This window comes from Strigops habroptila, chromosome 11, assembly GCF_004027225.2.
Source record: "Strigops habroptila isolate Jane chromosome 11, bStrHab1.2.pri, whole genome shotgun sequence".
Classification (NCBI taxonomy): domain Eukaryota; kingdom Metazoa; phylum Chordata; class Aves; order Psittaciformes; family Psittacidae; genus Strigops; species Strigops habroptila.
Genome location: NC_046360.1, coordinates 2,613,672 through 2,629,000, shown reverse-complemented (window position 1 = coordinate 2,629,000; position 15,329 = coordinate 2,613,672). Strand labels below are relative to the sequence as shown.

Sequence of the window (15,329 nt, the reverse complement as noted above, 5' to 3'; positions counted from 1 at the left end):
TGAGAAGCGGCCAGTTTCCCTTTTCTTTTTTCTCCTCCCCAAATTTTATTTTTATCACAAATTCAAGAACGCGGGATCTGTCATTGTTCCCTTTGTTCCGGTGGTAGTAGCACTTCCTGGGTTTATCTGCACCTTTCGCTCAGACTTGAGTTTTGCTTTTCATCTGTTTGATAAGGGGTTATTTTCGCATTTATCCCCTTTGTTTGTCATCCAAAATGGAGGCAGAGCTGTGGAAAAGGGGTGTTTTGGAAAGATGTGTGCCTGCTCTCTTTTGTTCCATGTGAGATAGCAGAAATTGGATCCAATCTGATGTTCACTAGCCGGTGTATTTTGGAAGCTGATGAAAAGGGATGATGGAAAACGCCTCTGAGCATGTCAACGGAAATATTTTCATTTATAGGAACCATCTTGGCTTCTTAAAAGAAAATTAACTTTGCCGACCCCAAATTCCTCTCTTTAAGTATTGCTCAGTGAAGAGGAAACAATAGAACTACCCGTTCTGTACAGGTAGCAAGAAAATATAATGTAAGTAATCTTCTCATTTTGGTAATTTTTACCAAACAAATTATTAGTTGCTGTCAAGAGGGCGAATCTGAGATAAGGTGTGTGCAGCAATGGCCATCAGCGTTTACAGAAGAAATAAAAATGTAAAACTTAACTAAAAATTAACCAGCCTTTATTGTACAAGCTGAGTGGAACATGCAAAGGAACTACAAGCACCGTGAGGGAGAGAAGAGACTCCTCATGCGTGTCTGCTCACTGGCCTCTATCAGCTTTAGTTTATGTTGTGCTTCTACTAGTGTGTTCTATGTTGTGCTTCCACAATAGCCCACTTGGGATTTGGAACCAAGGATCACCTCTAATGCAAAGGAATAATTCTGTGATACTCATTTGGCAATAGCGAACTCTGCTGTGGATGCATAAATTGAGCACCAAATCTTATTACAGGAGAAATAATTTTATCCTGCTTGTTTTGGGTAGTATGAGGCAAGCTGCAGAAAATATCCTGGAAGCTACTAAAGAAAATCATACTTCTAATGCTTCTGTGCTTGGATACCTTGAGGTTTGCTTAGTTGCAACCATGAAACATCCTGCCCAGACCCAGCCTCCTTACTGGATGGCTTTGTGATCAGTTTTTTAAATCTGCTTAACAAACCAGTTGTAAATTTGGGTCTAAAATGGATTAAAATAATTTTGGAACATCTGATTTGGGGTGATGAATGTGACTGTGAAACGAGGAGTCATCACTGTGTAACAAATGATTGATGTAGGTTGAACCTTTCTGCCTTAGAAGCGGTCTCTCTGTTGTATTCTTCTCAGGGAACACATGTAAATGGCACCTGCCTTATGTGCTGTGCTTCGAGTTTGATTTGATCTTTGTTGGCTTATGGGATGTTTTCGTCACTGTTGCCTCAGCTGTATCTTTCCCATTATTGTCTGTCTGACCTAGCACTGACAAAACACACAGACTCCGTGTTTACGTTTTTCATGTTGCCTTTGCTGGATAGAGGTTCACTCTAGAAAAGAACCGGGGGCTGTCGAAGCCAACACCAAAAACTGCAACACAAAAAGGTGAAGAAGTGTAGTTTTTGCTTTCTGGCTGTTGCAGAACCAGCAACGAGGGGCATGAGCTGGGGTGATGCAGTTGTTAAATACAAACCCAAGGAAGTTGCTGTAACAGAGCTCTGTGTGTAATATTTATTTACACTTGACACCCATTGCTAGTATTTCAGTGTTTAAAGTTTTAGGAAGCAGCACTGAGTTGTGTGGTCTCCATTAGTGTTACCAATGAGCTAGAAAGCAAAGTTTCTCTAGATTACCCAAGTCATTACCTGGGATGGTTTATGCAGCCAAATTTATGCTGGATCACGTTCACTTTGGGATGCATGGGGTAGCCTGGGCTCCTTTAAATGTGCTTTAAAATGTTGTCTTTTTAATATGCCTTTATGCTGTTAACTGTGGAGCTTTATGATAAAAAAGCTATTTATGAATGGAGGGGAAGCGGTTCCCTCATGCCTTTGAGCAGTACAAACTAACCTGATTCTGGTTTTCATCAGAGCTGTTTCAGTCACGTTTCCAGTTGCGCAGGTTCAAAATCCTCATTTCAGATGAGCTATTTCACAGGGGAAAATATGACCATAATATAGTTCCCTCAACAGTTAGGAGATTAAACCAATCTTCTAAATCAATAAGTTACTTATAAACACCAGGGTTTACAACAGGTATCACGCGGGCTGTGCTTTATCTAAATGTCACCCGTTTTTCTCATGAGATTAATTGTGGGAACTCTACCACACTGACAAAGGTAAAAGAACTCTGGTTTTCCTCTTTTAGCCCCTTCATCTCAGCCCTTTAAAACAACGTGACCTTGTAGATCTTGATGTGTGTAGGGTGACCTATGGGAGGCAGACCACTTCAGAGGCAAAAAGATGTAAAAAATGTGCTTTCTGAAATGAAAATGATCTTTGATGCTCATTCTAGTGAGAAACTGTGCTTGTGGTTATATCGTCAATGGTTATTAAGCAGGATTAAGTCAAATGATACATAATCTTGATATTTTATTTAGTAAAACCCTTTAATAACTGTACAGTTATCCAAATAATTACATTACCCACAAGTGACTTCTTCAAAGTGAACTGTGTTCTGCAATGTTCTAACCACAGCATATCATGACTTTTTTTTTCCGAGATTGGGACAGAGGAGTTTTTTCTCTTCATTTTGGAGAGCTGGTGTCTTCAGCAGAAGAATCATGTTCAGCTCCTTGTAGGACGCAGGCTGAAAGCTTATGTGAAGTGAGATTACACATTATGAAAGGCCCCTGTAAACCATTTCTTGCCCTAACAGGAGATGTTACACTTCCCCATGGAAAGCTCTGCTTTGGGAGCAGTGATGTAGAGTTTAAGTTTCAAAACCTGAAACACACACTTGGAAATGCAGATCTGCCTACTCTGAACTCTGCATGTGGAGCTCTGAAACACGTGTGGTAGGATTCGGCGGCATTGTGCTAGTTTATCTGCAGGGTTTGGATGCTGAGGTGGAAGAGAGAGAAACCATGCTGGAATGATTAATGTAATCCCTGCAGGGAGTAGTAAAATACAATGTGTTACTCCTGGAAAAAGTAGATTTAAGTCGATTCTTTAGCTATTTTCTTTAGGTGTAAAATGGATAAGTGACAGGGCAGGCTTCAGTTAGTACTCAGTATATCTTATTCATGCCTTGTAACCTCTTATGTTGAGACTCTGGGACCATGTAAGTCCATTAATTTTCTTTATGAAGGTTCCCCTCTTTGCAGTGCTGGGGGGGACAATCTCTGCCCTTGAGGGAATGGGCTAGTCAGTTATGTGTGATCATGTACCTCATGTAAACAAAGCAGAAGCTTTATTAGGGATTATCAAAGGTCACTCTTATTGTGGGTGTGTTCTTTTTAAACTGCTGTTATATATTCCTAAGTCAGTTGATGTCCTCCTTAGTGGTAGAGGAAATGAAGATGACTTTGTGGGCTTGTGTATTCTGAAGTACCCTCAGAGTTCTCTCACCTTCTAGTAAGAGCTTAAGGAATATGCCAGGTGTTGTACTTTCGGTAAGAGTGTTAACATTGGCATCGGATACTTGTCTAAAACCTTCTCAATCCTATTTGTGAAAGTTGCACAAAACTAGAGAGTGGGGTTTGGGAACAGTGACAAAGGCTACCTTTTGAAAAGCTTGCCAGGTCATTTCTAGATCTCATCTCTCCTTGTTAGTAACATGACCCCTTCACTTCATGTAAGCCAAAAATACTCCCCTTCATCAGTGGGAGGACATGAGGGATCAGCTAGTTCCAGAGCACCTATGCCACATATTCCTTGTTTATGCAGCATGTGTTTTGGGAAGTTCTTAGAAATGGTGACAGCAGGTTTGAGATGAAAAGCTTCCAGAATTTAGTTATATATTTCACATGCTGCTTTAGAAACTACTATGATAAAACCACCTATATTCATCCTATGAATTAAGCGTGACTGGAGCAGAGTTGCTGTGTTGTAAGTATTCATGGTGAAGGGTCACTTCGCAGCAAGGATGCTACGTTCAGAGTGCGGTATCAGTCAGGACATTGTTACTGAGCCTCTTACCTTGCTTAAGTCAAATGCTTGATATAGTCACAAGCTTTTAAGCTTTGTGTAAGATGCGCTTTTAAATTCCACCTTGACAACCTTGAACCTGAGGAGGGTGTGCAGGAAGAGTGCTGAGCTGTTCTTCTTTCGAAGATGCGTTTCTTTTGCCAAAGTAAACATGTAGTAGTGGCAGTGTGAGAAGGCCTTCGTTGAAATTAAGGTTTTGGTATCTTCAGGGCTACATGTGACTTACAGGAAGAAAAGGCAAATTCTGTAGACAGAGATTTAGATACAGGGATGATTTTCTTTGCTCTGCTCCTGGCTATTTTGGTGGCTTTGCAGGTCACAAACTTCTGGTGGTCTTGGCTGTGTGGGATGTCACTACAGAGATGTGGTGACAGTAGTTCACATTCTTCATTAAAAAAAAGAGCACATTGTAGATACAATTTTTTATTTACCACTTAATCTACATGTTTTGTTGTAGTTTTGTCTTTTCACACAGAAAACAGATGTTATTTTCTGGCTTAAATACAACATGGATTTCGTAATCATAAGTTTTGGTGGCTTGCTGAAATAGGGAAGAGGGAACTAGTTTGTCCTCAGTGCCAGTTCTCAGGAACTTCTGCGTGGTCTGGAAAAAAGTTTCACTGAATTGTGAGACTTGGAGTTACTTCTAATGAAGATTTTGTGTTGGATGATTATGGTGTGCTTCGAATGGGGTAGAGCTTGATGGCAGCAGAAATGAACACATTGATTTCCAGTTCTCTCCCCTTTACCTGTTTAAATTTCTTTCTGCTGAGTGGCAAGAGGAGTTAAAGCTAAGAAACCCGAAATTCAGGTCTTAGCTTTACTCATGTTTTTCCATGTGCTCCTTTAGTAGGTCGCTGAATCATTCTTGTTTGTTACTTTCCCATGTGTGTGTGTGTGGGAAATTCCATTCTGTTGGAAGGCAGAGTTGATATACAGTCACTTGGGCAGCTGCTTATCTGTCTGTGTGTCCTTAAGCTGTGATTAGTGTTAATCAAGCAAAGGGGTATCTAGTGATGCAGCAAGCTGGAAAGTGGTGGGGAGGAATAAAGGGAGCTTTGTAGCCATATCAAGCCAATGGCTGGGCATTTCTGAGGTGCCAGAGAGGCATTTTAAATCTGCAGTTAAAATGGGCAGGCTTGAAGTAGAGTGAACTCTGTAACTTGTTCTGTGTGAGTGGAGTTTTTCCCTTAGTACCAGACCTGTTGCAAGGAAGGAAGAGTTGAGAGGGCAGGGAGTGAGGCCAGAAATTCACTGAGGTTAGGAGTAAAATTAAGAGGATTTTTGAGGAATGCATTGAATAAATTAGAAAGGCCAAGATAAAGCTCCATGGTGGCTGGATGGTGTTAATAGAAGATGTCAGAGAGATGAAAACAGAAAGAAAGAAGATACTGTGAAGTTCAAGTCAGACATATGACCTTCCAGCTGACTGGGTGGGTTTGTCCCCGGGTTAGGAACTGGCTAAACCTTTGTGAGGAAACAGTTTAGCAGCAGGGTTGGACAGAATGGCAGCGAGGAGAGGGCAGTCTCTGATGATGATGGGGACATTGTGGAGAAGAAATGAGATTGGAGTTGTAATTAGAGGAGATCTGATAAAAAGGATGAAGGTGAATGGGTAATGATGAGTTGGGGGGAAAAGAGGGTGCCATTGGCTTACTCTGGCAGTAGTGCTGCTCAGGGCAGGAGAACTAGGCATGAGAGGGAGCATGGTATGGGAAGTCAGAAAGACTGAAGGTGTGGCTGGTGTCAGAGAAGTCAAGCATTTCTTTCGCATCACAGATTCGCATGGGGGAGTTAGACAGGAAGGATTTCATGAGGGTGTGCCTGATAAGGGGAGAGAGTGAGCTAGATGGACCCACATAGGGAAGTTGTGGATGATTGTACAGTAAAATGGGGGACAGGAGAGCTGGGGCTCCTGGTTTGGCTCTTGAAATGCTGCCTTGCTTCCTTTTGCTGTTAAAGGTTAGTATTTTTAAAACAAAACAACAACAAACCTTATCAGTTCAGAAACTTGGACAGGTCGGGTTTAATCTGGTATTTCATTTGTAATTAATGGTCTTCAGGCTATATGCTTGCTACTTCCTTTCCTTTGTATGCAAAAAATAATTGCATTTACAGTTTTCCTCAACTGTCCTTTGATATTTGGACGTCACTGGCACAAGCAGTTTCTTTAAAGACAAAACTTCTAAGCTACTTCTGAGGAAAAAGCCAAACTTTCTAATCTCTTTGATGGCTATAGAAATATTTTACAGCTTTCATAGAATTTTCCTTTTGCTCTGGGAAGGAAACCTTTAACATGTCTATAAAACAATTATGAAGATGATTAGGAAAAGTACTTGTTTCAGTTGCCTCCAAAGAAAATAGAGTTGGTTCTTTGTGTTTTGGACAGTGATGGAAAAACCTGAATGTGATTGTTTTTAGTGCGAGCTAGAATTACACTATTGTCACAGTTTCTGAAGCAGGAAGACTTGAAAAATGAGGTTGGGAAAAGCTGAGGTTTTCCAGAAATTGCTTCTAATAGTTTTACTACTAGAATAGAAATTCTAAATGTGGTCTTTTCAAACTAGTTTTTTGTTGGTTTGCTCAGATGGGAGTTGGAAGGTCGGTTTTGATTGTTTTGAACATAAAGCATGCCGACTTGTGCCATTCATAATATAATTAATATAGACATCTCTTTGTAAGTACAGCTCTATTTGCCATCGGAAATGTTGTAGTGTGCGTCTGCTACAGCTTATTTACTTTGTGACACAAGCACAAAGCTTTTCGGTAGCCCTCAGTCTCTTGGCTTGTTGATCTTAGATAAATCAGCTAACTGCTTTTTCCTCCCTTTCTCCCTTCTAGAAATGATGAAAACAGTCTCCACACTTCAGAGACCCAGCTGTGTGTCCTGGCCTTTTTGAAAGGGGGGGGAAACAAAGGCATAAAGTGTAGAAGTGAGCTAACACAGGAGTCTAAAAGGAAGCCATATCAAAGGTGACATTTCAGCTACAAATTTAAATAATAAAGGAGACAAATGGGAGAAGGATTTAGGAGGGGAAGAGGGAGATGATGTTCAGCTTACTGACACCTGTGTTAGAAAAGCTACTGCTTTTAACTAATGAGGAACCCTACAGATGCAAATTACAGGGTAATAAAACCAGGTATCTTAATGGTGATCATAATGCTTCTGGAAGGCAGCGTTCTGCTGACTGCCTTTGGCATTCTCTGAACTGCCTGTGAAAAGCGCCCGCTCCCTGCCCTGACTGGTAGTTGTGGTTCTGAGAGGCATCAGTGCTCTCCTTATGCGGTCACTGAGGAGGTTTGGCCTTCTGGAGAACGTAGAAAACCCTCCTGCTTTTAGAACAACGGGAGCCACGTTATTCATAGAGGAATTTGGATTTTTCACCTCTGGAGAGTTGTGTGTTGGGCTTGGAAGTCTAAATGGTGTCAGCTTCTCTGAGCTGTCAAACATTTGATGGTTGTGTGGGGCATGAACGTGCCACTCTGGTTAGCTAAAGGACCCTGCTTGTTAGGGCACTGTCTTTACCCTGCAAGCACGAATGATGAGGGCTCCTTGTCTGCTTTCCTCCCTTGGCTGGATGTGCTGCAGTTGCTGCCTCGCTCTATTGAATGGAGAGGTGGATTGAGCAGATGTTTGTCTACTCCAACTCCTCTGTGGACACTGTTTATCTTGCTGTCATTCTCATACATGTGATGATCTCTTATACATCTCTTAGAGGTCTCTTGCAGACTTAACACCTCTGAGGAGTGAGTGTTGAAGGAGAGCCTGATACCCTGGCCATTCTGTTGCAGTGTGAACAGTTTGGCTGGCTGCAGGGTTATCCCCATTCCCTTTCTGTTAAGTTTCAGTTTGTGCCTTAGGGTATTCAAACTCTGGGTGCTACTTAAGAACAAGCTCAGCAACAGTTACCTTTGTGAAACACTAGTGGTTTTAAAGTTGGACTGTTCCAGCTGTGCCATCAGATGAATAATGAAAAATGAGATTGGAGAGGACCAGGCACAAGGTAAAGAACATGATTCTTTCCCTTGGTCAGTTATCTGGACCATGGCCACTTGGAAGGTAGTTAGGGATGCAAAGCCCAGGGTGTTACGACTGGTTCTGGGAGCTGCTTTGTCTCCTTTGAGACTAAAACAAGAGGTGACAGGCCAGATGGGAAGGGCCTGCAGGCTACTGCTTGGATTATCATATAGCAGGGTATTAGTGAAAGAATCTATTTCTCTTTAATTAGTGATATCTAAGTGTGTTTTGGCCAGACCACTGCAGCCTACAGATAACCCTTTTGACATGCTAAGTCTTGTGATGGATCGTGACGCAAGGAAAAGGGTTCAGTTTAAGTAGCTGAGCATGCTGCTTAATGAATTGAATACTTGTGTGAAGAGCACAGAAAGATTTCATTGACTTGTTAAATTTTAATGACTCGTTAGACAGCTTTTGATCCTTGCTTTTGTGTTCACAGCACATTATCTACAACTCTAATGCACAGTTAGAGACTTTCTCATCTTTGCTTCTAGTTTACTTGATTTTTGTAAGTGGGAATGTCTTGCTACAGACAGAGACAAATACTTTTTTTTAATATAGTGGGAGATTTCTGGATATCCAGAGGTATCCTTGTTGCTCATTTATAGCACATGAGAGCAAGCAGAGGATATCTTTTGTGTTCTGTTTCTCTATAATTGCAGGTAACACTATTTCCCTGTGCATTCTCTCAGTGGTTTGGGAAACAAAGGATGGAATTTGGGGGGGGACAGTTCAGAGCAGAAGTAGAAGAGCTGAGGCTGCTTTCAGCTGAAGGAGCAGAGGAAGAAATCTTAAGAGATCTACCCCCTTTAGTCTATAAAGAGTTGTCATTATACAAGTACAGGGATCTGATGCTTGCTACAGCTTTATTTCTGCGTGAGCATGAAAAGGCTTCTTCCATCTCAGCTGGGAGTTGAAAGGGTGGTCTTGCACTAGGCTTGGCTTGTGAATAAGAACAAGAGTTAAAGAATTGAGCCTTGGGGGCAAGCGACGGGGTAAGGAGAAGACCCAGATCGCGTTGCTCTTGTGTAATAGGTTCCCCCTTCTTGAGAAAGAGGATTGCTGTTACTAGTTTGGGAAGTGAGACATCAGCTGCATTGTTTCTACTTGGGTCTTGCAAATCTGGGCAGAAGGTGGCAGCTTGCAAATCTGCCTGGGTCTGAACCCTCTGTGCAGTAGGTCTGTGTTCCTCTGCACTGCTTGCTTCCCATGCTGTATCTGCCCTGGTGTTCTTCTAAAATGTCCTTATGTGGATGCTTCAGAGTTATCTGTGTTGAGAGGTTGTGTGAATGCCAGAGCTTTACTGATGTTAGAATAGCTGTGGTAAGTACAGGAGCATGGTCCTGGGGCTCTGTCCTGCCAGAGGTGGGGTGTCCTGAGTGCAAGAGGTGTACAGTACTGTTGTGTCCTGAAGAGTTTGTGTTGCATCTCCTGCTACTGCTTAGAACAGATCTGCAGAAGCATACGTAGACAGGATGAGGCCTTTCCTTTTCACTGATCCTTCCAGCAGCAAAGCCTGTTAGTCCTCATGTATCAGCAGAGTGTTTTTTAAGGGATATGTCTGCATCACAAGATCCAAGCAAGCATTGCAGAGGCATGAAGGACACTTTTGCTGCTGGAATCTCTTATGTTCCTTGTTTTTAGAACTCTCTAGCATGGGTTGTTTACTCAAAATCCTGGCTTCTGCTTGCCTCTGCCACGTTGTTTACTCTCCCTTCCCTCAAGGTCCCAGAGTAACGGGTGCTCTGCTGCAGCAGCTCAAGGACACTCAGCTGAGGTGACCTTGGCCAGCATGGCTGTGAGACCTCTAGCAGGGCTGCAGTGACTTCTCTGTTGACAGCCAGAGCACTTCCCCACGTGAGCTGGTTGTGCAGAACACTCTCCTTGTGCACATCACCCCTGTGCCAGGGGCTTGGTCACCTCGAAAGTGAGATCCTAGTGTAAGGCATGGGTTAGACTCAGAGCATCAGCGCCCAGGCCTGTGCAATGGTGGTTGTGTATCTTTGGAGCAGCTGGAATGAAGTGGTAATTGGGGTTTCACAACAGACCTAAAAATAACTGAGGCTCACTGTGTTTATTTCCTATCTAGCAGCTGTACATTCGTGTGAATACGTGTGTGAGCCATCACAGGCTACTCTGCTAAATTCTTGCTGCATCTTGAATGCAGATTTTTAGGCTGCTGTTAAATCTATTTACTGTCTTCATTATTGACACCATTCCGAAAGGGACAGGGACCAAATGGAGCATGAGTTCTGGAAGAGCTTCTCAGTTCTTCATGATTCTTCTTTGAAGTCCATGACTGCTCTTCATTGTCTTCTTATGCAGGCTTTTGGTTTTGGTGCTGTGGTATGACCATTGCTGTAGGCTGTGTTACTGGAAACCATTACTTTGCAGTGTGTCAGGAGCAGAAGCGATCAACAACATAAAAAAGGAAAGGCATGCATGTGAAAAGGAAAATTAGAGAGAAAGTTAAAAGGAAAATACCTGGGCTGTGGCCTGGCAGCTGTTAGAGAAGTGCCAAACAGGAAGAGGCCAGTGGAATTTCTTGTTGCATTCCTGATCTGCCAGCCGATGGATATGGATATTATCTGCTGCCACATTTCCCAGAGCAAAGAATAAGATAATGTGTTATTTTCTAGGATGGTTGGTCTCTGCTCATCTGGTGAATTTCTGAATGTTTGTGCAGAAGCTGTAGCTGTTCCTCATCCATGGCAAGTCAAGCTCTGCTAATACTGCTTACAGTGACAACTGCCTACACAAGGTCACCTCATGGTATTTGAGAGAGGGGCAACACAACAAAGTTCTGCTTCTGCTAAGCTGTGATGTGGATTCAGGAGTGGGCTCTGAAATATGCTTGTCAGCAGCACATAAAGGTCCAGATGTTACATGTCATGCTTCTCATGTTAACTCATCCTGTATGGTGTCCAAAGAACATATAAATGTTTCCCTATATACAGCCAAACTCCTGCATATTACTGTCTGCACAGATCCTTCAGCTTAGTCCAGCTTTCTGTTTGCTTTGTAAATGTCTGTCCCTGACAGGCTGGAGGTTGAGAGAGCTTGAGAAGAAAATCCAGTGGTGGCATGTCAGATGTCAAAAGCATGAAGCAGTGAAAGGGAAAAATCTATTGCTTTTGGCCTTTATAACACAGCTTTTGAGAAGTACTTTGATCTTCTACAGAGCCTGAGAAGTTCTTTGCATGTTGTCAGCTTATTTCAAATGAACCTAGATCTGGGATGAGAGAACTGACTCAGTCAAAGATCCAGATAACCTCAAGGAGGAAACTGCACTTAGTTCAGGTGATTAGCAACCATGTTTGACACCTAAAACCTGTTGAAAATAGAAAGCAGAGATTGTGAAATAGCCGAGAGCCTGAAGCTCTGAAAAGCTGGGGTATTTAAGTTGTTGCAGTAGTCACCATAGTGGCTGTTCTCTATTTAGAAACCTTTTCAAAGCAGAGACCTGCCAGAGCAATACACATGAGCAATTCACCCATGTAAGAGGGGGGTGAAAAACTGTCTATAAACACAGCAAAAGAAGAAACAATGTGGTTCTTCCTCTTCGCTTTTAGGCAGTGAGTTAATGTATAGTTAATACCATTTCCCTTTACAGTTGAGAGGGGCTGTTGGGGGCTGGTTGTTGGCAGCATCATACAAACATGCTTGTCCTGTTCTCCCTCTTCCCAAGCACCTGCTTGTGTCCAGTGCTGGGGGCAGAGCACTCAGCAAGCTGGACTTTTAGTCCAACCTGTACGGGTGTTCTTACAGAGCAGGCAAGGTCTGGTGCCAAGTACTGGAGTGAGCCAGGCAGCGTTCTAGTGTCAGCTGTGGAAAGAATTCCAGGCAGCACTTGCACTGTTTGCTAACCTTTCTTCTTCTAAATAAGACATTTGTCTTTTGTCTTCTAAAAATTACAGCTTCAGAGTGCTCTCATTTTATAGGTTTTGCTTGGTACAGAAATGTGTTTCTTCAGGGCAGCGCAGGACAATATATCTCAGTGGCATTTGGTCTCTGGAAGCTGCAGATAAGCCCAGTTTGTGTTGCTGCATGGCTGCTTTCTGTGATCAGCCTCGTTCTGTGCCGCGGCCTTCCCTCACCAGCTGCCCGAAGGTACTGGATATTCCTCTGTACTGTGAAAGCAGAGATATATGTTTGTGACTTGAGTGACATTGTGATCTGAGTCATCTGTGATGGAGGGGTAATCTGTAATCAAACTGCACAGGAACAAGAGGCATTCCTACATTCTGGTCTGTCTCTCTCGCTGTATGAAATAGTTAACCCTTCATAGGAACTGTGTGATCAGATTTTTTCTCATTTACTTTATCAAATCAGCAAATGTTACTGAAAAGCACAACTCTGCAAATATAAGCACAGAAATCTGCAGTAAAAGCCAATTCATTACTGTTTCTAATAAAGTTTTGGTCTGTGAAGGCTGTTGTTTAGGAGCCCAGCATGGATCCCATCTGTTTTCAGTATCCACTCATACAAGTAGAACACTAATAACCAGTAAAAATCTTAGCGGAGCTTAAGGAGCCTAAAATTTTTATTAGCAGTTTTTATTAGCCCATTAGTAGGTTTGGGGTCTGCCCTCTGCATGTGGTGATTAGAGGCTGTGGGGATATAGCAGGCTTTCTAAAACGGGGAGGCAGAGCAGAGGAGGTTTAGAGACATTGCTTCTCAAGGCGATAAATGTGTAAGAAATGTTCTTTACCTTTCATTTGGGCGTTCTAAGGGACTCTACAAAGTGAAGGTTGAGGCTGATTTAGGGTGATTTGGCATGTGGGAAAAACATGGTTCAGAGAAGAGACTTGTGTGAGGGTCATTTAGTCATGTTTTGTTTTGCTTTTAATAAGATTCAGGGATGTGCTGATATTGTCCTATGTTTTACTTGGGAAGTCACCACTTCTTTGGGACATAAACAATCGTGGTCCATTTGAAATACGTTCTTGCTAAGGGAAGGGAGTCAGTCTGAACTGATTTCTGAACTGTTTTGCTGGTAGATGTTTAAGCATGGTAGTTACTGTGACCAAAGAATGACTTTATAAGGTTGTATTGCAATAAACCCAAGGTCTGTCTCAGAAACTCACCGCATATAGTGATGTTAAATATTGCTTTATAAAGTTAACTGCTAGGAAACATTCGTCAATGCCTCAGGCTGTGGTGAGCATGACCACAACCATCATTATAAAGTAACAAACTCTATTCTTCAGCATGACTGGAGCTGCTTTCCTAATGACAAGGCTGATCATCTCTCCATCTGTGTATGGGAACCAGGCATCTCCCTTGGCCTGTCCAATCCTAAGTGGGCAACAAGAGCCATCTGGGAACAGTGTGGTGAGGATTGTGTGTCACCAGCATTAGTGTGCTCCCCCCTGGCCCTGTGTCACAGTAATTTAATGAAGGGTCACTCATACAGCCTTTCCTGCAGTGCTGCAGACAAGTTCCACAGCTCCTCTTTGAGCTGGTGACCAGCAGTGAAAGCCTGTTTTCCACTATCCATTCTCTGAATGTTCAGCCTTCCTGGGAGGCTGTGGTCCTTGGCTGGTGAATCCCAGGGGTTTCTCAGTCATGCTTGGAGATGTGGCTGCTCCTGTAGCAGGGGCAGGAGGAACTGCTGCTTCACAGCTCTGTGATGTTCACCTCTGATTGAGGGGCTGCTTTTGGTGAAGGCAAAAAGCATTTGTTTGCACTTAGGTCCAGCAAAGCAGAGGCTTCCCCTGTGAGCTGTGTGTGTCCTTTTAGAAGTGCTTTTATTTATTTATTTATTTTAAACTCCTGGTTTTCCCCATTCCAACCTGGTTTATGTTAACTCTGGAAGGAGTTTTCTCCCTATATTATCTTTCTGTGGGATTTTGGTTTTGATCTTTCAGTAGCCTTAGTAATAACACAGCAGTGCCTTCAGAAACCTTTTGTTTCTGGTTCAGCCTTTATGTAAACTTTGTATAAACTGTGCTGTTCCAGTCTTGAGTCTTTAGTAACTGAATTTGGTATTAAGTCTGGGGTTCTTCGTGCTGCAGGGAGCTGGCTGCAGACAGCTGGTATGAAAGCTTTGTGTCACAAGGGGAGAGCTGGGGGAGCGCCTCTTGGTTTTAAAACACTTCAGTTGCTTTCAGAATAAGACCCCTGAAGTCTTGCAGTGTATTTATAGGCTTGTAATGCTGTACAGAGAGTGTTACACTATCCTCTGTGGCAGAGGTGCCCGTTTCGGGTTTCCCTGCCTGTTGAGCGTGGTAAACAGCTCTGGGCTCCTGTTGGTATGTGTGCTGCTCAGAGAGCTGTGCTGATCTGCCGCGCTGATAGGGTTTGTTTGGGTTTTTCAGAAGCTCTGTGTGTGAAAAGTCTTTGAACCATAATTTAGGTGCTTAAAACAAGGCCCCAGATCATCGCATCTCAATCAGTTTATTCATTTAGGCTAAGGCCTTAACATTCAAAAGGCTCCTGACTTGTTCGTAGCTCTCTGTACAAGGGGATCCTTGCCAACATCCTTTTAAATGAGAAGGAAGATGCACTGCTCAACTGTATCAGTTCCTGATCATCTGCATTGGAAAACAGCTCTTTGTAATGAATATTCTGATCTGAGAAGGTTGGTGAAAAGCCAGTGGCAGAAACCAAGTTTAGGAAGAAGTGGGAAATTTCAGGAGACTGTGAAATAAGCGAGTAGGATCAGTTCCCTTTATATTGAAGCTGCTCTAAAAATGACACGTCTTCCTCTTCACCATGCATGAAAGAGCACAGGAAACACTTCAAAACCAAGGAAAACATGTATTGATCTGATGTGAGTTGTTTTGTTGATATGTTTATCAGTATGTGTTCATCATCATAACAGTTGATAGCAGTAGGAAATTTCCTTACCTCCTAGCAGAGATTTTACAGAATTGATCATCGTGTCCCTGTTATGCCACTTACAGCACTGTTAGATACATGTTCTCTTTGGCTCACCAAAATCTTCTAACCGTTGTTTGAGCAGCAGGGAGGCAAGATGAAGAGAAGGACGTGATGGAGAGGAGAAGGCGTGCATAGCGTGTGGTGACTGTTTGCTAAAAGGGAAGTGTGCAGTGGGGAGGGAGCTGAAAAGAAAGTTGCCGGTAAAGATGATGCAGCAAAGATCTGGTAACTCACAGCCCTCACTGCTGCTGACACGGTTACTGGTGCACCACTGCATATTGCAAAGTCACAAGCTGTGTTAAAGCTGATGT

At 42.8% G+C, this 15,329-nt stretch overlaps 1 protein-coding gene across 4 annotated transcripts in view; it reads left to right on the top strand.

The window, feature by feature from the left end:
• Positions 1–15,329, top strand: part of MLXIP (MLX interacting protein) — a 53,776-nt gene that overhangs the window by 974 nt on the left and 37,473 nt on the right. The window lies entirely within an intron of this gene.